At 36.0% G+C, this 27,233-nt stretch overlaps 1 long non-coding RNA gene across 1 annotated transcript in view; it reads right to left on the reverse strand.

Moving 5' to 3' along the window:
* Positions 1–27,233, reverse strand: part of LOC106998702 (uncharacterized) — a 284,294-nt gene that overhangs the window by 236,866 nt on the left and 20,195 nt on the right. The window contains exon 2 of the long non-coding RNA XR_003730277.2: positions 3,273–3,376. This is a non-coding gene — a long non-coding RNA (uncharacterized LOC106998702). The remainder of the gene's footprint in view (positions 1–3,272; positions 3,377–27,233) is intronic.

A 27,233-nucleotide genomic window follows, 5' to 3' on the forward strand; every position in this document is an offset into this window, starting at 1 on the left:
ATAGAGAATAATGCATTTGCATATGTACATATTCATAGAGTGCCACCCAGATGAAGATATAGAACGTCATCAGCAGCACTTCAGCAAGCCTTATGGAGCCCTCCGATACCTCCCTCTAAATGTAATTGGCATTCCAAAGATCAACTACTTTCACAAATTTAGAAAGTTCTAGAGTAAATGTGGAAAGAACAGGTCTCAAAATAAGCTTTATAACTAACAATAGTTATAGTGTGGTAAACTTTACAAAGTGTGGTAAACTCCACTTGACCTCTCCCAAAAAATAAATAAATGATAAACTGTATTATTTATTATATTTTGCTAAGTACTTACTACACTCTGCTAAGGATAGTGGCAATTAAATCAGACTGATAGGGGAAGACTTTAAAGAAGAGGTGATATCAAAGCTGATTCTGAAGAAAACGTAAGAGCTAAAAGAAGTTAGGAGAGGGTGACACATGGAAGGGAATAGGAATGACAGAGGATAACTGAGTACGTAAAAGCATGGAAGAGCAGAACACATTTGGAGAACTTTATCTGTAGGGCTAGAGCAAAGGATTCACATCTGGTAGTGAGAGATAAACTGCAGAGGTAAGAAAGAGACCAATCATAAGGGCTGTGGGCATTAAAGTAAAAGTTAAACTTCATCCTAGACATTAATAAGGAATCACGGCTTAAGCCCAGGCAGTCAAAAAGGGAGGTGGCACCATCAGATATATATTTAAGTGTGGGGGATGGATTAGTCCTCTGGAGAAGTTGGAAGACTGAAAGCCAAGGAAAGAGGTGATTGTGGTAATCTGGATGAGGGTGGAGGTGATGTTGTGGATCTAACCAGCCAGTGGCAGAAGGCATGAAAACGAGGGAATTAATTAGAAAGATGTTAGAGATAAAATCTAACTAGGACATAATGAGCCATTGGAAGTGACAGGCAAGTAACTGCTGGGGTTTCTAGATTCAGCAATGGTGGCACCCTGCCCCCTGAGACAAGGCATACTTTTGACTACATTTGGAGGGATGATCATGAGTTCAATTTTAGACAAGGTGAGTTCCAAATGTCTGTTGGATATCAAATTGAGACGTCTAGAAGGCATCTGGATAATAACAGCTAACACTTAGTGAATAGGTACTATATATAAATATATATAGTAATATATATTTATATTTATGTGTGTGTGTATATATTTACCTATATATTTATATATAGTACCTATTCACTATATAAATATACAGTACATATTCACTAAGTGAATGTGCAGTTCCTTCTAAAGAATCACATTATATAAAACAAGAAGGGATTCAAATTTAGTAAATCTGTATTGGAGCCCATGAAGAGGCATTTTTAAGAACCCCTGGGGGATTCTAATGTAGGGAGATCACTTTGAGAAAGGCTCCCCTGCCTGAGTATCTCTAGAATCAGGATAGGGACATACAGATTTTTCCAGATTTGCCTACAGCACAAGGAGATTTGCAAAGCCCCTTTGAAAAGTAAGGGTCTGAAATTCATTTACATTTGGCAAAGTGTAATTCTTTCATTCATTCATTCTTTCTTTTTTTTTTTTTTTTTTTTTTTTGAGAGTCTCATTCTCAGACTCTCCAGCCAGGATGGAGTGCAGTGGTGTAATTTCAGCACACAGCAACCTCTATCTCCTGGATTCAAGCAATTCTCAGTCTCCCAAGTAGCTGGGACTATAAGTAAGCACCACCACATCTAGCTAATTTTTGTATTTTTAGTAGAGATAGGGTTTCACCATGTTGCCCAGACTGGTTTTGAACTCCTGACCTCAAGTGATCCGCTTCCTTGGCCTACCAAAGTGCTGGGATTATAGGTGTGAGCCACCATACCTGGCATAATCTTTATTTCTAAGAATCTAAGAATCAAAGGCTAGTAGGAAAGACGTTTTGGACACTAAACAATTCTTACCCAACTCTAGCGTGATAAGATGTCTAAATGAATATGAAACACATGGACTGAAATACGAGGGCTTTTTAAGTGAGGAGCAAAGCCCTTGGCAAAACTGGATGGCGTTATTTTGATAAAACCCAGGGTACTAAAAAAGTTTGACAAACCCAACCCATGACGGTCTGTCCTGTTTTCTAAAGGGCATGTTTCCCTTCAAACCATGGGGGTGTTACACTAAGAGAATCAAGTGTACAACAAGAATCTCAGTTTGACAGACTGAGAGTTGACCTTTCAAATTTGTTTGGACAGGCATATTTTTCTTTACTGTAGCTTGCGTTCTTTTCCAAGTTCTAAAGGGCAGTCATGAAACTCAAGAAGTTCAGTAAAAGGTGTTTGCGGAAATATATATATGTGTGTGTGTGTGTGTATATGCATTATATATAGAGTATATATTGTATATATATTGTGTGTATATATAGTATATATATTGTATATATTGTTACCATGACCATACTCATCTGACTAGTCTCAACCCAACTATCGCCTCATTTGGAATGCTTCCTAACCCTAAATTCTATCTAACCCTATAAGAACACAGTGTTTTTGACATTGCTGTACTTACCAACTTATTTTATGATTAGTATCTGTTCGTTTCTGTGTGCCCTATGAGTCTAAGAGCTACCTGAGGACAAGGACTAGACCTTATTTAAAGCTTGAATCGTTAAGTCCTCAGAAAAATGCCTCACAGTGGATTCTCATTAAACTCTCTTAGAAGGAAGGAAAGGAGTGAGTAAGCAAGGGAGGGAGGAAGAAAGGGAAGGAGAAAGGAGAGAATATTTGGAGGGGAGAGAAAAGAAGGGAGAGAAGGGAGAGGAAGAAAAGGAAGAAGGAGAGAGAAAGAAAGGAGGGAGGAGTAGGGACAGAGAAAGGAGTTGGGAAGGAAGGAGGAAAGGATACAGTTCAAAGTTTGAATCCTAATAATGGGTCTGTTTATATTGTGTTTAAGAAGAAATACATGAACAATTACTAGGACTCTCCAAATAATTAATATTAAAATTAGATGAAAAACTAATCATGTGGCAAACCTCAACTCCCCCACCACACACACACACATTCAATTGGACACAATCCTAAATTATCAGTTCACACCGGTTCACCTAAATGTCCCCCTAAAGAGCAGATTCAAAATCTATGGCAATGTTTCTCATAGACCAATTAGCAAGACTCAAATGACCAGGCCAAATGGATAGCAATCTGATTCACTACTGTGAAAGGAGACAATCTCGGTTAGTATGGAAGTAAACTGGTTTACATATAAATTATCTTCTTATAAAGAGCAAAAATTTACAAAGTCATAGTTTAGAAGCCATCTTACCTAACCTTTGCATGTGGCAGATCAGATAAATGAAGCTCAACGAAGTGGCAGAAGCGGACTATCATCTAAATCAGGGGTATCCACATTGGCTTCCCTGGGCCACACTGGAAGAAAAAGAATTATCTTTGGGATACACATCAAATACACTAACACTAACAATAACTGATGAACTAAAAGAAGAAAAAACACGCAAAAAAAAAAAAATCTCATAATGTTTTAAGAAAGTTTACAAATTTAGGCTGGGCCACGTTCAAAGCCGTCCTGAGCCGCATGCGGCCTGTGGGTTGAGGATTGGACAAGCTTGATCGAAATGGCAATAAGTTCATAAGGAGAAAAGAATAATACAAAGCTTTAAGGTTAGATAAATTAAAAGATCTAGTTATAAATCAGGAAACTATTATCAGGTCTGGCCACACTAATTAATGTTTTGAAATAATCTATTTATAGACAGAAAATAAGGCTTATTTTACATAAAACCATAATGGGATGAATGTTTTGGTGGACAAAGCAAAGTTCAAATTGTTTAATTCCTTGTGGGAAGCTTGAGTCTTGGCTATTGCATCCCTACTAAATGTTGGAATAGCAACATGTAAAACTAAAACACAAGCATCAACTATGTTTGTTTTGTTTTGTTTTGTGTATTTTTTTTGAGATGGAGTCTCACTCTGTTGCCCTGGCTGGAGTGCAGTGCCACGATCTCAGCTCACTGCAACCTCCACCTCCCGGGTTCAAGCGATTCTCCTGCCTCAGCCTCCCGAGTAGCTGGGACTACAGGCGCCCGCCACCATGCCCAGCTAATTTTTTGTATTTTTAGTAGAGCCAGGATTTCACCACGTTAACCGGGATGGTCTCGATCTCCTAATCTTGTGATCCACCCGCCTCGGCCGCCCAAAGTGCTGGGATTTACAGGCGTCAGCCACTGCGCCCAACCTAACTATGTTAAAAATCAATAGTAATTTTGTTCAGGAATGCTTTTGACAAATAATTTCTGAACAATTATTATCTTCAAAGCATTGCACTAAGCAGTGCATGGGACACAAATACCAATAAGACTTAGACTGTGCTCTCAATAATGTATAATCTGATAGAAAATAAAGTCCCCAGATACTCACATCTGTAGCATGCAGGATTACATGTAAAAACACATTGGAGGTGGCAGGATCTATCTAAGCCCATTCCAAATGGTAATCTACTGCTGGTCCTGGGAGGCTGACAAAAAAATACACTGGAATTCTCCCACCCATGAGTGCACAAAAGTGAAAAGAAAATTGGGCTTGAAGTTTGAATTCCAGCTCTCCTCCTTCACTAGTTAGATGACCTTGGTGATTTTGGATTAACATTTAATTAACGTGCATCTTTATTTTTATAAAATCAATATAATAATAATGATCTAAGTTAAAATGTGATTCTAGTATGCAGTATAAATATCTAATAATGATGACAATAATAATATCTAAAACTTATTAAGTACTTATTACATGCCTGGTGTTCTACATATTATAACTCATTCAATATTCAAAATAACTCTATAACATAGATAATATGAACTATTAATTCTATAAGTATTATATTTTATAGATGAGGAAACTAAGATACAGAGCAGTTAAGTAGTTTTCCAAAGAGCACATAGCTACGTGTTAGAACTGGAATTTGGATCCAGGGAGACTGACTCTAAAGTCTATGCTTAAAAATGTTTGCTGAATGCATTCAGCAAGATCCCTGTAAGAAAGGAGTTGGCAAACCTTTCATAAGAAAATAACTGTCTTCAATGCCCTTGAATTGAGACTTTTTGATGTAACATTGAAAACAGAGTGGAAAGACATGACCATCCTCACATCTAAAACAAGATGTAGTTGGGATCAATATTCCAGCCTAGTGAGATAAGGACTCGGTAAAAACTATAGAGAAATAGTTTATTTTAAATCATATTTTAGAATTAAGCAATATTTTAAAACGTATTTCATAATAAATAAATATTCCAAAGATGATTTCACAATTAAAAAGATAAATATTAAATATTTGAGCCCGCTATATCTTCCCCTGGCTTTTAATAAAGGCAAAGACATTTGATTTGCTTGCAGTTTTTCAATAAACTATTGGCAATATGTAACTATTACAACACAATTTCATTAACTATGAGGTCTAATAATTTTGTCTTAAATCATCTCAATAAATATATTTTAAATATTCTTAGCTTCCCTGTTTTTCTTCAAATGGGTAATTGATCACTAATACAGAAACTTGCCCACTGTTGATCATCAAAATAGAGAAAAGAACAGCCTTATTTATAAATCCAGGGTTGGTATTACAATCCCTCAAACCCATTTAATTAAACAATATGATTAAAGTTTGAGAACTTATGGACAAAACAAACATGTAGGAAATATGCTGTGGTTCCATAGCTTCAAGAGCCCAAAGCAAATGCACCATAACCAATCTGACCATGTCACAGAATTCCATCATGCTAGAGCTGGGATGAATTCTAAAGATGACTTCATTCCACAGTTCTCCAATCTGCTAGTGTACTGTTATCACCTGGGAATTTCATTTTTTAAACTTTTTAAAAAAAATTTCAAACCTACAGAAAAGCTGAAAACAGTACTTCACTCAGATTCACTGGTTTTTTCGTATTTTGCTAATTTGAGATCTTTCTTTCTTGCTTTTGTCCATTTCTGGTATTATCTTTGTTCTCACATCATTCTACTTACTGACTCATTTTAAAGTAAATTACAGATATGATAATCAGAGTGGATGCTGTGGTCTGACACCTATATTCTTCCTCCCTCTTTAGGACTGAACTACTAATTCTCCCCATCAGCTGAAGAGTTTTGGCAATGAACAGCTTGCAGCTGAATCCCCTTCTGGAAATTGTCCTTGGCTAAAGAGACACACTTTGATGAATGTCATGCACTCTTCCCCGGGGCAGCGTACACCCAGTGACTGGCTGATGCAGTGGTATAAAGGTCTGCTCCACTTGCCCTAAATTCAGGACAACTCCATAAAACCATCGCAGCCCCAGAGATCCCTGTGCCGTGAGCTGAGTTCTTTGTTATGAGAGTATCACAGCTCCCCTTTCTCCCTAATCCTACTTCCTCACTCCCTCACAAGTGTTGAGTCCTTATAAACTTGCTGAGGAACTTAACCTGTGAAAACTCTTCAATAAGTCAGTATAATTAGATTAATTATAGTATTTAAGAATTTTATATAATATAGTAAGTATAATAAGAAAATTCAGAAAATTTAACATTGATGCAATATGATAATCAAACTGTCCATACCATATTTTACCAATTGTTCTAATTTGTCCTTCATGGCAATTTTATTTTTTCTAATTCAAGATCCAATCCAGACCATATATTTTATTTAGTTGTCATACTGGTTTAGTCTCTGTTAACTCTAAATAGTTCCTCAACTTTGCTTTGCTTTGCTTTGCTTTTCCAGACACTGACATTTTTGAAGAACACAGATCAGTTATTTTGTAGAATGACCCTCAATTTGGGTTTGTTTGATTGCTTCTTTAGGATTAGATTTAGAATTTGGTTTTCCTAATTCATCAATTGGTCATACAACTTTTTCTAATTTTGAAAGTTATACAGCTAATTCTAAAATATTTTCCATCATCTTTAACTGAATTACTTGGCATATGATAGGCAATCTGCTCCACTGTAACCATTTATGTTAAAGCTATGTCTTTGGATTATAATGTAATCCTTTTGGGGACACTTTAAAATAATAACTAGGTATCCAAATTTAAGGTTCTGTCACAACTACAAGGTATTTAACTGAGGCAAGTAACTGGGTGAATAGTTATCTTCTGTGATGACTAAGTCCACTCATACAGACCTTAAGAACTATTAACATATCATGCTCCACTTCCTTGCATAAAACTGACAAATTTCTTTTGACACTAATCACAAGATGCATCATGAATTCAGAAAGATTGAAGTGTGAAGGTAATAATATCCATTTTATGATTGAATCATGTGCTAAATACTGCATGCATCTTATTTAATACTGCATCTCATTTAACATTCACAGCAACTTTATAAGATTGCTATTAATAATATTCCTATTTTATGGATGAGAAAACTCAGGCTCAGGGAGGGTAAGTAACTTTTATAAGATCACATAGTGGGTAAACAGCATAGTCAATATTCAAACACAGATCTTCTATTTATTTTATACCACATATGCAGTTTCTTTTCCCAGTGTAGGCTTTCCCTAATATGAGTTTTATAATTCAGATTCCACACTCTCATTTAAAAATTCTGGGGTGTCTACACTACTGTATGCTCCCAAATTCCTTAAGTACCAACTAGAGCTCTGAAACTGTGTTACACATTGTGAAGAACAGGAAAAAAATATGATAGAAGCATATCAACTTTCAGGAAATGTGCAATCTTAAATCATTTACAAATGTGAATGAGCAAAAAATACAAATCATCATTAAAGTACTAAATTGTACAGGGCTGTCCTACAGAAGTTCGGAGGAAAAAAAAAATGACCTTTAGCTAGAATAATCATTAAAGTCTATAAGAAAAATTGTCGTTCCAAACAAACTTTCAGTAATTTGCAGCTAGGTATTAAATGACCTTGTTAATGAGGACAACTGACAATAATAGTAAGAAACCAAGAGTTCCCTTGCAAGGAAAGTGTCAAATCTATTGAACTAAAGTTGTCACAGGTTGAGTTCTTTGGCAAATGTATAAGGACCCAACACTTGTGAGGGAGTGAGGAAGTAGGATGAGGTAGAGGGGAGCTGTGATACTCTCATAACAAAGAACTCAGCTCATGGCACAGGGAGCTCTGGGGCTGGGATGGCTTTACGGAGTTAGCCTGAATTTGGGGCAAGTGGAACAGACCTTTATAGCACTGCATCAGCCAGTCACTGGGTGTGGGTTGTCACTTTAGGGAAACTGGGTATCTGGAGAGAAAAAGCCAAATATTTAGACTTATTATGATCTGAATTGTGTATCCCCCATCCTCCTAATTCATATGCTGAAGTCCTAACCCCTAGTACCTCAGAATATGACCATATTTGAAAATAGGATCTTTAAAGAGGTAATTATGTTCAAATGAGGTTATTAGAGTAGACCCTAAGCACAGCGTCCTCACAAGAAGAAGAAATTTGGATACAGATTTGTGCAGAGGGACTTGCACAGATGGAAGACCATGTGAAGACACTGGGAGAAGAATGTCATCTACAAGCCAAGGAGAGAGGGCTGGAACGTATCTTTTCCTCAATGTCCAAAACAGGAACCCACCCTGCTTATACCTTGATCTCAGCCTTCTAGCCTTCAGCCCTGTGAGATGATACCTTCTTTCATGTAAGCCACCCAGTCTATGGTACTTCGTTATGGCAGCCCTAGCAAACTAATACAGATTCCTCATCAAGTTCAGATTTTGCTAAATAAAACGTATATGTGAGGGTAGTATAAGCAACAGTGATATATTTCTTTAAGTATTTTCCCCCAGCCAAATTCCAACAAGACAATCATGTCTAATGCACTGTCTGGTGAATCGGAAAATCTCCTGAATGAAATAAGAGCCTCTAATACCCAAAAGGGATGAAGTGAGTCATCACCACAGCCTGTGAATGAAAATAACTGCTCTGAGAAAACACATGTAAAAAATGACACCATGTGGATTAAATAGGGAAACACAAGTATATCCAGATAAATTGAGTGTTTTCCCTGTACCAATTACAGCTATTTTATAAATCCCAGATTATAAATCTTCATTCTTGCCTTTCTCTTGATCCTTCTCAGCTACAGTTTGTCATGAAATATTATTTCTTTCTTTCTTATGACTTTATACGGTAATCCAGTTTGACTATAAAAACAGAAATCTTGGAAGCACTATTCTTTTGTTTGAAGAAAAGATTTGGCCCAACTAAGGTTCTGTTATTTCAAGTAATATTTGATCACAAATTCTATCAAAACATCAGTTGACCCAATCTCATGCCCTCAAAGCCACTCATTTTGCTACCAAAGTTAGTTTTTAGAATGTAGCTCTGATTGGTCCCTTTCCATGTTTAAAGACTACCATTAGTCACCCACCAAATATTGACTGAAGCCCAAAGTCCTTAATCTGGCAGAATCTTCACAGCCTAGAATCAGTTCTGCATTTTCAAAGAATAGTCATCCTCCAGCCCACCACCATATACCCTGCTTGCTAATACATGGCTATGCTTCATTCTCCAGACACTGTTCCATTGCACTGCATGCATGCCACTATCATTGCACATCTATCATAGCACCACCTATCATTATGTTTATGATGTACATGTACATGTATGACTTCATCATCAGATTATAGTCACCTTGGACTCTAAGACCTGGTCTTCCATGTTTTTCAGTATCGCCAGTGGCAGTGGCACAGGAGTAGTGACATTCAATCATTTTTCACCTTCTCAGGGAGGCCTTCACTGAATTCCTTAGCTAGGATAGTAATTCTCTCTCTCCATCCCTTGTCCTGCTTTATTTTTCTTCTTAGCACTTATCAACATCAGACATATGACATACATTTTCAGGGTCACGTATTTTATAATCTCTCTCTTCCCACTTGAAAATAAATTCCAGAAAGGCAGGACTTTGGCCCATTCACTGCTTTATCCTCAGTGCCTAGATATGTGGACACTCAATAAATAGTTTCTGAATAAGTGAATTCATTCAGCAAATATTTATTGGCAGTTTACTATGTGCCATGAAATATTACAGAAACCAGCAATCCAGCAGTGAACCAACAAAGGCCTTTCTCTTGTGGAACTCAATACTCTGGAAGGAGGCAATAAATAAGAAAACAAAAATCTCACTATATATAACTTCAGAGAGTGCTAGTAGGTACGCAATTACTATTTCTGTAATTGAATAGAACTTACACTGATTCAGGATTCACAAATATTTTGTGAAAAACTTAATTTTTTTCAGGTATTACCAAAAGTAATATGTGAATTAATTTATTTTTGGAAATACTAAAATCAATACAAGAATAAACTATGTAAAAGAAAGCATCATAATACCCCTGTAGTAATAAAATAATGTATTTTAAAAGATAGAATTTTCAAATGTGTTACATAAAACAAGACAAAATAAAGTTTCATTAGAAGCATAATACAGGAGTACTTTTGTGAAGTATATAACATCATAAACATTAACTGCAAAGCAGCTTTGACTAATTCTTTTAATATGACACATAAAAAGGGATAAAACTGGGAAGAATTTTTATATGTAAAATATATTAGCACTGCTTAATAAGAATAATGGCTGGTTTATATACTACTTGGAAATCCATTAATGCAAGTGATATTAAGGATTTGCACACATCTTACCATCTTAAAAAAAAAATCCAAGCTTTGCCACAGCATTATTTGGTACCTGATATGTCAAGCCCTATATCTGTTGTCATTCTGAATTGGAAATCTAGTCTTTTATGTGGCCAAAGACACTTAGTGGTATTTTAGGATTTTAAAAAAAATATTGAGCCATAGCTATAATAGAAAAAGTTATATAACATGACTTATTAACTTGAAGGACTCCACTTCTGATTAGCTTGGTCCAGAGGTAAAGGAGTATGAAGAGCCACCTAAAAAGCACAGTGTTTGGGAATGTGGATTGGTGACTCATATTTGGACTTCATTAATGAGACGTTGGGTTCCCTAGGGAGAAAGGACTGTTATCAAAAACTACTAGAGGCTAGAGAGAGAATCTCTTTAATAAAATATGAAAGGTGAGGAAATATAAGTAACTCTATAATCAAAATGTAATGTGGCATAAACACTTAATTCTGAATTTGTATAACTGAAATATATAGCATCTGTAAAGACCATGTTTCCAAAATTTTTTATAAGTTTCATAGAATAATGTAGAATTGATATTATTTTTAGCATTCTAAATTTTAAGCTGGTTAATGCCAAATTCCAAGATTTTTACATTTTAATTTTATTCCTAAAGGAAAGGAGAAAGAAGAAATTCTTGAAATCTCAATAATTAAAATTTGGCAGAAGAATATTATTTCTACTACTTCCTTCATATTTTGTCACAAAAAAAGTCACGGAAGCAGGAAAACAATTTTTAAAAGCAGTTCAAGGCAATTAATCATTTGAAATACAACTACTTCAAGGAAAGTCAGGACATAACAAAATCTATCTTGGCTCACGAAAAAACAAACCCTTATTGTTTGCAAATGTCTTGAGAGACCTCTTAAGAGATCTTTATTTTTTTCTATGAGAGTACAAATAATAAATAAATATTTTTAAATGAAAATGGGTAAAAGTTTTGAGAATTTATATTTAGTACTTAGGATACTACCTTGATGTAACTACCATTTATGTATTTGTTTCCCCTCTCCCTGATTCGTTTCTGTTTAGACAGATCAAAACTTCTCAAAGTTGACTGGTTTCACACGGAAGCTAGAAGACCAAATTCAGGACTGTACCCATAAAGAAGAATCACCTGGCATGAGAAGGTGACACTCATGATTACTCTACCAGTCTTCAACATGTAGTTACCTTCCATTATTTATTGTTATTCCCACCAAAAGAGAACTCTGATCCAGTTATTCAGTGTGCCGTACTGGCTTGGTAACATTCAACACTCTCCATCACCACTACAAGCACTACAGAGATCCAAAGATTCTCACCCCTTCCAACATCCTAAACCAAAAGACATATTCAGAAACAGGAAATAACAAAAGTTTCATACTCTCTCTTTTTTATTGAGACCTCTGAAGACCTCCCACCCACCCCCACAAACACACATCCATGACTAGAATTACAGTTGTTATTTCAGTGGGAAGAAATGACTCAGGACAGGAAATGAGAATCTGTTAGATGAGAAGAGCAGTCTTCTCATCCCAATATTTGAGACATTCCTCTTTCATTTTCCTATGACTCATGCTTCTTTTGGGCATCTTGTTGGAGGAGGAGGAGGAGATGGGCAAACCCAGTGTTTTGACCAAAAAAAAAAAAAAAAAAAAAAAATCTTAATACCAAAAGCAATAGAAAAATTCCAAGAAATGTATGGAGAAAACAAGGGCCATTGGTCTAAAAATCTACAGTTAGTACACACTGACACTGGGTAACTGGGTGGCTTCAGGTAGTCTCAGTTAACAGAATTCATGTTTGTATTGTAAAAAGGAAAGATCAAGAAAATCTGATTTAAACTAACTAAACAATAAACTTCAAAAATAAAAGCAAATTTGTGTTTCTGAGATAGGGTTTTGGAGAATGATGTCCTGACATTTGTTTGTAATGGAAAAACAAGAACTAACTAGATTTGTAAATACATGCTGGACAAAAAACTCTAATGAATGGCTTATAACAGACATGGAAAGTTACGGTTGAGAAAAATTTTTTCAAAAAGAATATAGCAGGGAGCTGAGAATGAAATTTAATTTTGGAAGAGTAAAATTTGCCATTTGGAGATCATTCACTCATTCAACAAATATTTAATGAGTTCCTACTATGTACTAGACACAAACTAGGTCTTGGTTTTATGGTGGTGGGGAAAAAGATGTCATCATCTTTACTCTTTGGCATTAATTTTTTTAATACTGAAGAATAAATTTTAATGAGTACCCTGAGGGCTGTGGTGTATTAGTCCATTTTTATACTGCTAATAAAGACATACCCGAGACTGGGCAATTTACAAAAGAAAGCGGTTTAATTGGACTTATAGTTCCAAGTGGCTGGGGAAGCCTCACAATCATGGTGGAAGGCGAGGAGCAAGTCACATCTTACATGGATGGCATCAGGCAAAGCAAGAGCTTGTGCAGGAAACTCCCATTTTTTAAACTGGATTATGAGGAAGTCCTCTATGAGAAGAATTACTTATAAACTAAAGCCTACAGGACAGAAAGAGAGAATGAGGAGAAAAGAGTTTTAGGCCAAAAACAAATGAACAACAAACAAACAAAAACCAACCTTCAAAAAACTAAAATAGGTATGGCTAAATAGTGTGAAAGAGAAAGTTTTTAGGAAGTTGGAGAAGCAGGCTATGATAACATCATGTATTGTCTTGTGTATTATGGGAAAGCATTTGAAATCCTAAGAGGGGTTTTTAAAAGTCCGAGATTTAAGATTTTACAAAGATCTCTTCAGATGCTGAATGGAGAAACAACTGAAGAAAGGACAAGTGTGGAAACAGAGAGAATAGATAAAGAAAAGATACAATGAGATTGTAGCTTAGCCTAGTAGGGTGACCGTAAGTTGGAGAGAAGTGAATTGATTCAAATATATTTTGGAAGTTGAACAGATGACATTTGTGACAGACTGGATGTTAAAGATAAGAGAAGGGGATATATCAAGAACCATTCATAGGCTTTGGCAAGAATATATAAATTGGTGGGAATTCTATTGACTGATGACAGAAAGGTTCAAGGAACAGCAGATTTGAATGGGAAATAGAATGTTTAATATTAAACATGTAAAGTTTGAGATACCTGAAAGTAATTTTAGGTGGAATGTTAAGTAAGCATTTGTTTGTTGGGTCTAGAGTTCTAAAGGGAGGAATGTGTTGAAGAGATTAAGCTAGAGAGTTTTTGACATACAATTAGTAGTTAAATCCTTGGGAATGGTTGACATCACCAAGGTTAACACTCCACTGGTATGCACCAGTACAGCCAAAATGGTCCTTGACCTTTCTATACCCAGTTAGTAAATAGATCAGAGACTCTAAGTATGGGTTTGATAGCAGATTAGACACATTTGAAGAAAGTGTTAGTGAAATAGAAAATAAGACAGAAGAAAATATCCGGAATTTTAAAAAGCAGAAAGACAAAAAGATAGGAAATATAAAAGATAGGACAGGAGATTTAGAGGATACAGTGAGTAGGTCTAACATAGGTTCAACTGGAGCCCTAAACAGAGAAGAGAGAATTGGGAGAGTATTATCTGAAAGGATAATGACTGAGGAATTTCTGAGACTGATGGAAGACATCAATCCACAGGTTGAAAAAGAGCTCCAAACCCCAACTAGGATTAAAAAGATACACAATTAAACATCATAGAAAAACTGCAGAAAATAAAAGACAAATAGGAAATATTAAAACCAATCTGAGAAAAAGAGGCAGATGACCTTTAGGATTAAAAATCAGATTGACAGCTTGCTTCTCAAAAGAAACAATGAGAACCAAAAGTTAATCGAAGGATATTGTTCATGTGCTTAACAAAAATAATTGACAAGCTAGAAAGCTACACCTCCCCAAATAAATATTGAGAATAAACGTAAAATAAAATTATCTTCACACAAAATCTAAAAGAAACATAAACCAAACTAAAGGAAATACTAAAGAATATTCTTCAGGAAAAAGGGAAATGATTTAGATGGAAGATTAGAAATGTAGAAAAAAGGAAAACAACAAAAATAATAATATGTGGATAGATGTAGATGAACATTGACTATAAATATAGAAAGAATTAAAATGCACAAAAATAACAAAATGTACCTTGGAAGGTCAGTAAATATTGCTCACTTATTCTAAGTCATTCTAATTAATATCTAATATTAACATCTAATTAATATTCAATATTAATTAATATTAGATATAATAAGTAGGGGTTCAGGCTATAAACTCTAGAGTAACCACTAAAAATTGCAGAAAATAAAAGACAAATAGGATCTTTTTTTTAGGAGATGAAGTCTTGCTATGTTGTCGGGGCTGGTCTTGAACTCCTGGACTCAAGCCATTCTCCTGCCTCAGCCTCCCAAAGTGCCAGGATTACAGGTGTGAGCTATTGTGGCCCACAAATAGGAGAGCTTAAAACCAACCAGAGGAAAAAAGGCAGATTACCTTTAAAGGATTAAAAATCAAATTGACAACTTGCTCAGTAAAAGAATATAAATAGTAAAAGAATACAAAATTCCTGGATCAATTGAGGAAAAAATATAATAATAAATGAAAGTAGGCCAAGCACGGAATATAGAACAAGTGCAACAAATAGAAAACACATGGTAAGATGATATAAATACAACTATAAAAATAAATACAATACATATAAATTAACTAAATGCTTCAATTAAAATAATGATTTTCAGTTATGTTTAAAAACAAACTATAGACTGTTTGTGAAAGACACAGCGAAATCATAAGAAAACATACAGAAAAATTGAAAGAAAGGATCAAAATAATTTTGCCATGCCAACACTGAGGAAAATAAAGGTGATATAAGTAAATTAACATCAAATTAGACTTTACAGCTAAAAGTATCATGGAGATAAGAAGGCTCCTTCATAATGATTAAAAGATGTAATTCACAAATAAGATATTACTGTTTTGAATTCATATAAACTTAATAACATGGCCTCAAAATAAACAGACTGACAAAAATAAGGACAAATAGACAAATCCACAATCATAGTGGCAGAAGTTTATGCTCACCTCTTAGGAACTGCTGTGGTTTGAATGTGGTTTGTCCCTTCCAACATTCTGTTGAAATTTAATTGCCAATGCAACAGGGTTGTGAGGTGGGGGCCTTTAAGAGGGGATTAGATCATTAAGATGAAGTAATGTCTTTTTCACGAAACTGGGTTAAATCTTTTGAGACTGGATGAGTTCTTGTGACAGCAGGTTGTTATTAAACTCGTCAGCCTCTTCGCTCCCTCTCTCTTTACATGCCCTTTTCCCTTCCACTTCTCCACCATGTTATGCAGCATGCAGCCCTCGCCAGAAGCCAAAAATGTGCAACTGCCCAATCTTGGACCTACCAACCTCCATAATCGTGAGTTAAATAAATCTTCTTCCTTTACAAATTATGCAGTCTTGGATATTCTGGTATAGCAACAGAAAATGCACTCAGACACTAACTGACAGGGGAAAAAAAGGCAAATAATCATCAGGGAGACAGAAAATCTAAACAATTCAATTTTAAAACTTGACCTAATAGTCACATATGAAGTACTTATTTATAAATTCATAACACATTCTTTTCAAACACTCAGGACATCTATTGACAAATATAGTGGGCATAAAAAAACTGAATGAATTTTAAAGGATTGAAATTATATGTCATATGACTATATGTAAGCTAAACATCAATTACAAAATTATAGAGAATATTCATATGTTTGGAGACTCAAAAATATACTCCTACATACCCAATTAATCAAATAAAAGTTTTAATAAAAATTAGAAAATGTTTTGAATTAAATGATAACAAAATTCAAATAATATGGATACAGCTGAAGGAGTGCCTAAAGGGAAATGATAGTTTCATGTTAAAAAGAAGAAAAACTGAACATTAATAGGTAAGCATCTATCTCAAAATATTAGAAAAAAAGTGTGAAATGAATCTAAGAACAGTTTAAGTTTAATAAATGTAGGAGATAAATCAACAACATAAAAAACTATGCAAATATAGATCAATAAAGACAAAAGTTTGTGTGCTGCTTATTCTGTTTGACCTCAAGATCCATTTTCTGCCTTTCTCAATCTCAGAAGGCTGACCACTATATTCTGCAAACTTAGCCTTCTGATAGAGTTCAGACAAAGGGAGGCACTGGTAAGAGACAGAATTATAGGAAGAAAACAAGGAATCAGGCAATCAATTCCTTTGTTTCCTCTCTGCTTCAATGCTATAGTTGTGGCAGGTGCTATGTCCCTCTACAAGCACACCTCTTAAGATCCATTCATTCCTATTAATGCTATACTCTTAGGTGTCTTTCCTGTAAATATATCAAGCCCAGTAATGGCAATGGCTTCTTGTTGTTAGGACCTGAAAGCTTCAAAATCCTTTGTTGGGTTCCCTAACAACATACCTTTAGATATTTCCTTCATTAAATTCTCTACAAAATCAAAGCTGTGCATACCTTTTCTTTTCCTTTCAGGACATTTGTTTTCATTAAACACTAATGGGATTAATAGCTCCCTGTGGAGATTCATCAAGAAACAAAAACAGAAGACACAAATAATCAATGTTAGGAATAAAAATGGGTATATCATCACCACAGATCTTTCAGTCACTGAAAAATTTTAGCAAAGAAAATTCAACAATTGATAAATAGAATGACAATTATGTTTACATTGAGTTTCTTTTAGGCATACAAAATTAATTTACTATTTGAAAAATTCAATGTAATTCCTATTACAGAATAAAAGATTATGGATGATCTTTTATTAGTATGGATAATCTTTTATTCTATAATAGGAATTACAAAGAAATATTTTTCACAAAAATGAAAGATTACAGATAATCTTTTATTCTGTAATAGGAATTACATAGGATTATAGAATTATTTTTCTTTTCATTTTTTTTGAGACAGAGTGTCACTCTGTCACCCAGTCTAGAGTGCAGTGGCAGATCTCGGCTCACCACAACCTCTGTCTCCAGGGTTCAAGAGATTCTCCTGTAATCCCAGCACTTTGGGAGGCTGAGGTGAGTGGATCACCTGAGGTCAGGAGTTCAAGAGTGGTCTGGCCAACATGATGAAACCCTGTCTCTACTAAAAATACAAAAAAATTAGCTGGGTTTGGTGGCGCATACCTGTAGTCCCAGCTACTTGGGAGGCTGAGGCAGGAGAATCACTTGAACTCCATGTTTACATTTGTAAAACAGATTTTATTTTAATGAGTGGTAAATGCTATGAAGAAAATGTCATTCAGTAAGTGTATATAACAATAGAATCTGACCTAAAATTGGATGGTCAGAAAAAAAGAGTAAAAGTGGTTATGCATAGTTACCTTTGACAACTGAAGTCACTCATTCCCTCCTCAAATTCTCAGAGAACTGGCATGTGTTACTGATAACTAAATATTTGTTTCTCAAACTATATGGAAAAAGTAGATAAGAGAAATATAATAAGTAAATACGTTGTTTCATGCTGGGTGGATAATCATGATTTTTACAATGTCAATGCTCAAGATTTCTTTCAAGAAAATTTTACGTGAATTCTTATTTTTGTTTAGTTTCATGTCTCTCTCAGTGTTCTTTCTGAAGCACAGCAGACTAACTGGCTGGAACAAAGCAAGGATGGGCCCATTGTTCCCATCACTTCAAAAGTTTCCCTGTGCAGAGTGCTGAAAAGTTAATACCTCCAGAGAAAACTAATCAGAAGCACAGCTGTTCAACAGGAATGAGAGGTTATGGAAAGCAGAGGCCCAGGAATGACAGCAGCCAGAAAATTATGGATGATTTTCCAATAGAGTACTGCTTGAAAGTGGGGCCAGGAACATTTGGTGTACTGGTCAAGTGAATGCCTCATGTTTCTTGTGACATTAGGTCCCAACGAAGATGTAGCGACATTGATGAAGACTGGATGTGGAGGTACTGGTTTGTCACTACAGAACTAAGCGATGATAAAAAGTAAAGCTAGGTATCACTATGTTTGATATCTCCCATTTGTAAGAAACAAGTAACAGGGATCCTAGAGGCTTAACTAAGAGCAAAAATGTAACACTAAAACATGAATCTTTAAGCTAACAACATTTATACTTCTCCCTCCACCGCATCCAAATCAGGACTTTGTGGCCCAAACATTATTGGGCATGATCAGGATGGGCCTGGGAGAATGACCCATGACCATCTGGCCAAACACAGCTGCAGAAAACAAGCCTCATCATCTGGAAAAAGCTGTGATGGACAGAGAATTGGAAGGGCTGCCAAGAGAAATGGTGGATTCCTCACTAGAAACACTAGAAACCCTCGATATGGGGCCACTCCAACACAGGACAGGCTTTTCCAGTGATGACTGATGCAGCTTGTCCTTTAGGATCTGTCTCTCACATTACAGTGGGGAAGATGAACCATTACAGTCATATAATTACTTCCATAGATTTTTTTGGAAATTCAGATTTTCTGACACAAAATTGGCCTCACACAGCTCCTGTGAATGTCAACACAATTCAAAGACTGGAAAGTGGAGAGTAGTCAGTACAAACAAGTTCTGTTGCTTAAATTCAGCCCTGTCCTCATTTAACATCAGGTCAGCATCAAATGATCTCTAATTTCCTTTCCAGACAAACTGTATAGTTTCCTTTTTCATCAATTTCAAGTAGAGGTAAAAAAAAAAAAAAAAGACCACCAAAACTCGGGAGGCTGAGGCAGGATAATCGCTTGAACCAGGGGGTCGGAGGTTGCAGTGAGCCAAGATCGTGCCACTGCACTCCAGCCTGGTGACAGACCTAGACTCTGTTTCAAAAACAAAACAAAACCAAACCAAACAAAAAATCCACTAAAAACAAAAATGTCATCACCACCCTGGCCAAGACCAAGTGTGAGAAATAGCATACAATCACTCCAAGGTCTTCATAGGAAGCCGAGTGCCTATGCCTTCTGCTAGTGTTTTAAGAAAACTGATAACAAACACCATTTGCCAAGACAAAGGCATAATTTTCTTTGTTAAGATTTTGTTTGGAGCGAAGAATATGAAGGGAAAAAAACCTAAACGTGTGGCATAGTTTCTACATAAACGTATCTGAAAAGGAACCCTCTACCACATGCAAAGGAGAGTCTGATTAGAGGGTGAGAAGCTGACGTTCCGAGTTTAGGATCTAGGAATGAAGTTCTAGTGCGAGTTGACACCTGTGAAGGTAAGAACAGACCAGAAGAGAACTAAGTAAGGAGAGCAAAAAGTGAAAAGTCCTGGCCAAGACTTTCATTCATTCAGTGAAGTTTTACAATACCCACACATCAATTCAATTCAGTTCAAAACAATGATTGGCCATCTACTACTACAAGTCAAGCACATGCTAAGCACGGTTGAGGATACAAAGTGAAATAGCACGTAGTACATCTAAAAAAATGCATAGTCTCAGAAAGAAAACTGGTACATTTTTATTAGTGAAAAGATAGTCCAACTCTCACTATCACTTTAGAGGGACGTGAACAAAATGGCATACTAAAAGGACAGAATTTAGAGTCACCAGACCTGGATTCAAACCCTGACTGTAGCAGTTATAAGATTTTGTGCAATCACTCAACATTTCTGGGCTTACTTTTCTTACTTGTTAAATAGGAATGATATTTTGCTTGCCTATAGAATGGGCTGAAATGAAGGTGTGTGAGAACTGCAAAGCTCAGACACACGGTTGCTCATAATAGTATCTCACCTAATTACCATCTATTCTGACTCTACTGTGCTGCACCTCACATCCCCAAACACTCCCCAGTCTGCCCACCCTGAAGCCCTCTTACTTTTCTTTCCAGAACTCACATTTTAGGTTACCTCCACCTGGTAGCTCTCCCTGAACCAAACCTCACCCTTAGAAAAAGATATAGTACACAGTCTAATCATATCATTAACAAACTACATTGTAATTCTGTGCTTACTTCCAACTCACTGGATTATGAACTCCAAGATGATACAAACCATGTCTTATGCCTTTTATATCCCAATTTAAATCTTTAAATCCCAAGGATTTTCCTTGTAGTGGTGATGGATTTATTCTTTGTTGACCAGTCTTCTTTATAACCAGTAGTACATAGCCAGGTTAGGAATAAAGTTTGTGACCATAAAAGAGGATGCACAACTATCCTTGCACAGCTCTCCTCAGGTCATTAACAGTATGTGCTAATTTCACTACAGCCCAGAGAATACACAAGTATGAGTGTCGTTATGAACTCATCTAATAAAGTGACCACAGGTAGGTACCTAAGAGGTTTGCCTTATTAAAAATACCTCTTTATTTACAACATAAGTAGTATAAATCTCAGCAAGCAAAAACCATAAGAGGATTAATGAAGAGAAAGCTGATGAAAAGGAAGTTCGGTCATGTTCCTTATGACATACACAGCTCCCTAAGAACACACCATTGAGTGGCAAGTCCCTTTCTAGATCCTAGGATTAGGGTTCACGTTAAGTGAACCAAGTATTCACCAAAATTGAACATGTTCCTTGTACTTCGGTTCCATCTTTAAATTCTCCTCTTTGGCAGAAAGATACTTGTAGAAAGAATTTCAAATTGGAGGTAAACAGACATACAACCCAAGCCTTGACTTGTTACTGAGCATAGTAAAACAAGCTGCAGTCTTCCCCAGGGCTATTAATACTCAGTGCTTGAAAGTACCACAATAAATGTACAATTTAATATAGTATAAATTTGCTTTATATTATAGAAATAGAACCTTGAAAATTCATTGCAATTAATAACCATTTTTTATGGAAACTTAAAATTTCATTTGTCTCTCCAATTTTAAATCCAAATATCTCAAATAATGATTGGAAACTGGCAAATGGGTCATTTATAAAGTTACTAGTTTTTAGCTGATGTGTCTTCTTCTTGATCAGTAGACTTGACCTCAGTGAAAAGCAGCTAATACATAATAATCTTTTAAAAGACCAATGGTCTACCTCTTTAGAGCTGAATGAATGCTACAGAGAGCAGGTTATTTCCACTTGCTTTCATCTCCTCAGCGAAAGCAGACTCTGAAAGAGGTGTCTGAATACACAGGATTTGGTAGACCACGGCCACATTTTGAGGGCAGGGCTATCTGAATGAAAATATGATCATTCTATAGCTATAATACAAATTATCTTACAAAAGTATAATATTTCATATGGAATTGGACATCAGAAGAGACAATAATCATTACAGAGTACTCAAAAGTCAAGTTTAGCATAAATATTATTACTCTGAATTTTCAGCTCTTGGCAATTTGAAGCCTTAAAGGATCTTTTAATGTCAAAGAGGTCTTTCCAGACCATACGTCTGAAAATGAAAATAAAATATCCAAACATACTCTATCAGATTTTACTTTTTGGGAGACAGACATTGGAAATAAATTTATAAACAGAAAAATGTGCTAGCTATAATAAATAAAAAATTGGAAAGAAAAAGGAGTTCTTTCCATCTCTCTCTTTTTTTAAACAAAGGCTGCCTATAAACTACAGAGCCTTCCCCAGATACACTTTGGCACTGCTAGGGAAAGCATTTCTGGTATGTAACAAATCACAACCAATTGTTCTGCCATGGAATAAAAAAAGTCAGTATTTTGTTGTCATTGCTAAAAATTCTACATGAAAAGCAGCCTTTCACCATCCGCCCAGCTAATACTTTCTAGCAAAATGAATCTATTTATTATACTATTTGTTCCCTCTTAAAAAGCATCCTAAATTTGTTTCCCAAAATAAAAATAGAAAGGTGGAGCTTCTTTGATATTAGCTCATGAACAAACTAAAACACGGAGAACAGAAATAAATCAATAAATCTATTCTATAAAAAATTTATTAATAATAAAATATAAAATTCTGGTTATGCAAAGATGCTATCATGGGGGAAGCTGGTAAACGGTGCACAAGAGTACTCTACTATTTTTGTAACTTTTAGTGAATCTAAAATTATTTCAAAACAAATGCTAAAAAAGCAGAGTTATCATTTCACCTATCCTGTCCTGTATCCTATATATGAAAGTCCTGAGTGAGTAGAAAAGCTTTTTGCCATTCCTCATTCCAAATGCCCACCTAGAACACTAAGGTTTAGAATACTATAGTCCACATACCACAATGAATAACAGACGTAACAATACTTTTAGTCACTTGCCAAAGAAAAGACATTTGCCAAAGAAAAGGCTCTAACTGGAGTCAGCTCTGACAGAATTATTAGTCATCCTCAGAAATTCCATCAGCACAATCACTATGGATAATAAAGAATCATCTCAGGGGCAGTTGGAAGAAACATATAGAATCTCAGGAATAAAAAATTGCCTCTTGCCTGTAATCCCAGCACTTGGGAGGCCGAGGCTGGTGGATCACCTGAGGTCAGGAGTTTGAGACCAGCCTGGCCAATATGGTGAAACCCCATCTCTACCAAAAACACAAAAAAGTAGCAGGCCATGGTGGCGGGCACCTGTAATCCCAGCTACTACGGAAGCTGAGGCAGGAGAATCGTGTGAACCCCAGAGGCAGAGGTTGCAGCGAGCCAAGATCACGCCATTGTACTCTAGCCTGGGCAAAAAGAGCAAAACTTCGTCAAGGGAAAAAAAAAAAAAAAAAAAAAAAGGATTGCATCTTACCCATGGGGCGGATCTAAACCACTATTCTTCACCCATACTCATACACTAGTAAATTAACTGAAATTTTGAGCTATGTACAAAACTGAGTAAACACTAGGTATACATATATATATGTATTATATATATATTTACTATATATATATATAGTAAATGTGCTTATCCTAGGAGCTTTAAGTTCTTTTCTAACAAATCCAAAGGTGAGCTACAATTTTCTATTCTTCTTCCTTCTCTATTGGTTCCCTCATTGTTTACAAATGAAAGTAATCCACAGCTACCCTGCACCCTGAGCTCTGTATCTTTTCTTTAACAAAAAACAACAAAAAAAACAAACAAAAAAAAGGGGTCCTTACAGGAAACAGATGGCACACTGAAGGCAGAAGGGTCTGAGGATGCTGTATTTACAACAAGATGATATATAATGTGTGGAAGTATGTGAGGGAAGAGGCAGTAAGTAGGTCACTTGAAGGCTCATAGTACCTAAGGATCTGTTGATACTCCTAAGCACGGTGGAAGAGGAGTGAGGTGACCACAACCCAAGAGGAAACTCGTCATGTCAGATGGTCACCTTTGAAACAGAGCCAGCCACTGAAAGTAAACTCGGGAAAAATGCCCAGAAATATAACCAAAAGCATCCAGAAGCTAGAGGCACCAGAGTCTGACTAGTCTATACCTATGAAGTTTCTAGGGGCCAGAGCCGGGTGAAGTAGGTGTGAATAGAAAGAGACAGATCTGGAGAGGTGACTCCAACCTAGCCAGTATACCTTTCACACCTTATGAACAGCATGCTAAACTCATTCTTGTTTTCACGGTAGCAGAAATGAAAATAATTATGTAAATCAACAAATATGAAAAAATACGGAATGTAATATCTACTATAGATATTCAAAATACATTTGTAATCTCCGATACTTGTGTAAGATAACCTCCAAGTCTTAGGTGATTTTGGGAAAACATTTTAACATTCTCCTAAATAAAGCAAATCAGTGAAGATATATCTGATTTTATAAATACAGTCGTGCATTGCTTAATGACAGGGAAATGTTCTGAGAAATGCTTCATTAGGCATTTCGTCACTGTACAAACATCACAGAGTGACTTCACAAACCTGGATGGTACAGTCTGCTACACACCTAGGCTATAAGGTGTGACCTATTGCTCCTAGGTTATAAAACCTACACAGCATGTTACTGTACTGAATACTGTGGGCAACTGTAACATAATGGTAAGTATTTGTGTATCAAAACATATCTAAATATAGAAAAAATACAGTGAAACTATCTTTTAAAAGAGAAAAAATGGTACACCTGTATAGAGCACTTACCATGAATGGAACTTGCAGGACTGGAAGCTGGTCTGGGTGGGTCAGTGAATAAGTGGTGAGTGAATGGGAAGGACTAGCACATTATTGTACCACTACTGTAGACTTTTTAAACACTGTATACTTCGCCTACATTAAATGTATTTAAAAAATGCTTTACTAGGCTGGGCGCAGTGGCTCAAGCCTGTAATCCCAGCACTTTGGGAGGCCGAAACGGGCGGATCACGAGGTCAGGAGATCGAGACCATCCTGGCTAACACGGTGAAACCCCGTCTCTACTAAAAATACAAAAAATTAGCCGGGCGAGGTGGCGGGTGCCTATAGTCCCAACTACTCGGGAGGCTGAGGCAGGAGAATGGCGTGAACTCGGGAGGCAGAGCTTGCAGTGAGCTGAGATCCGGCCACTGCACTCCAGCCTGGGTGACAGAGCTAGACTCCGTCTCAAAAAAAAAAAAAAAAAAAAAAAAAAAGGCTTTACTCAATAACAAATTAACCTCAGCTTACTGAAACCTTTTTACTTTATAAACTTTTTAATTTTTTTAACTTTTTGATTCTTTTGTAGTAATACTTAGCTTAAAACACAAACACAATTGCAGAGCTACCCAAAATATTTTTTCTTCATATTATCATTCTGTAAGCTTGTTTCTATTTTTAAAACAATTGTTTTTAATGTTTTAAACTTTATTTAAACTAAGACACAAACACATTGGCCTAGGCCTACAGTATCAATGTCTTCTGCCTCCACATTTTGTCCCACTGGAAGATCTTCAAGGGCAATGACATACATGGAGTTGCTATCTCCTGTGGCAACAATGCCTTCTTCCGGAACGCTCCTGAAGGACCTGCCTGAAGCTGTTTTACAGATAACTTTTTTTTATAAGTAGAAGAAGTATACTCTAAAATAATGATTAAAAGTATAGTACAATAAATCAACCAGTAACATAGTCATTTATTATCACGATCAAGAACTATGTACTATACATAACTGTATGTGCTAGACTTTGATATAACTGGCTGCACAGATTAGTTTATATCGGCACCACCACAAACACAGAAGTAATGTGCTGCACTATGACATGGCAACAGCTACGACATCATTAGGTGATACAAATTTTTCAGATCCATTATAATTTTATGGAACCACCACAGTATATGTGGTTCACCGTTGATGGAAACGTCATTATGTGGTATGTGACTGTATGCATATGATTGGTTGCAAAAATTAATAAATGATTTTGAATTATCTTGTTTTTTATTATCTCAGCCACTAAACACTAACATTACCAGGAAGAATCAGTAGTTTCCTAATTATATCCTATGTATTTTTTTATAAAAACCATCCTCGTGTGTCAAATTCTAAGAGGTAGGAGATAGAGAACCAGGCAAAGCATTAAAGATCCAAGGGTGGGACTCCACATCATACATCATTCCTAGGGAGATACATCATGTTAATTAATATTGCTTTTTCCATTTGCAAAGACAAACCATGCCTCTCAGATAAAGACTTGAGAAGATGTGATGATATTAATTCGCTATCTCTGTTTAGTAACTGGGGCCATAGTGAGATCCCACAAATAGATTTACTCGGTCGTTTTTTGAAAACACCAATAACTAAAAATAAATTCAAGTGCTTTCTTATTTTCTTTGAAACATTTTTCCTTTTCTCAAGATAAAATATTTGAAATAAATTAACAGAATCTAGTTTGTTGCCTAGTCCAGCATTGTCCCTCCAAAGGGAGGCTTAAAAAAATACATGCTGAATGAATGACAGTGGTATTCCCAATTCTGAGGCCTTTTAACATTGACAGTGTATGTCCCACAACCAAGGACTTAACAATTAACTGTGTGATAGGATTAAAATACCACAGTTTTGTATCAGCTACTGTATTCTGCCATCCCAGGAATTTAACTTTCCAGTGTTTAAAAAACAGGAGGGTGGTGGGAAAAAGGATCAAATGTCTGCTGAATACAGGAAATCCATACCAGGCTATAAACCAGAAAACATCAAAAGCTGCACCAGAAACTCTGGACAGACTCTACAAGACTCCATTTCTTACTATTATTTAATGAGAAAGGCAATAAATTCAACATGAAAACCACAACTTGTACTCTCTCGTCAGGATTTCCTCAAAAATATGTGCAGAAAAGATGGTTAAAATGCTTCCAGGCTTGCCTGGGAAGAAAGAAAATATGTGTTTGGGTCATACTCAAATATAGCACCAGACACACTTGTTCCCAACACCTGGAGATGTGTCCATGAGGAAATTGTCATGGTGGGGGCATCTAATTGGCATCAAACTTCAAGGAGAACTAAGAAACGAAAGGAAGTCTGAATACCCTGCCAAAATACCATCGGGTGAGAAGATCAGAGGTGGTCTGCTATGGTATGAAGTGACCTCTGGAGATTCTGGCTGATAGCAACTGATTCCCAGGGTTGAGAATTTCAGAGCCAATTAAACATTCACATTGTAGAAACCTTGGAGGTCTGACCATATCGAATATTTTCAAACTCCTAACCATATGGTGGGAAAGTTTGAGTGGAAATTAAAGAGGTGAGATGACTGGACTCCCAGACAAATAAGACAAGTATGTGGCTGCCTATCAGATCAAAATGATCCCCACATGGAAAGGATTCGCTAAGTGTGGCCAGACTTGTAAACTAGAGCCAACAAATCTCCAATCTTACATTACAGTCAGA

The sequence above is a fragment of the Macaca mulatta genome, chromosome 6 (genome assembly GCF_049350105.2).
Source record: "Macaca mulatta isolate MMU2019108-1 chromosome 6, T2T-MMU8v2.0, whole genome shotgun sequence".
Lineage (NCBI taxonomy): Eukaryota > Metazoa > Chordata > Mammalia > Primates > Cercopithecidae > Macaca > Macaca mulatta.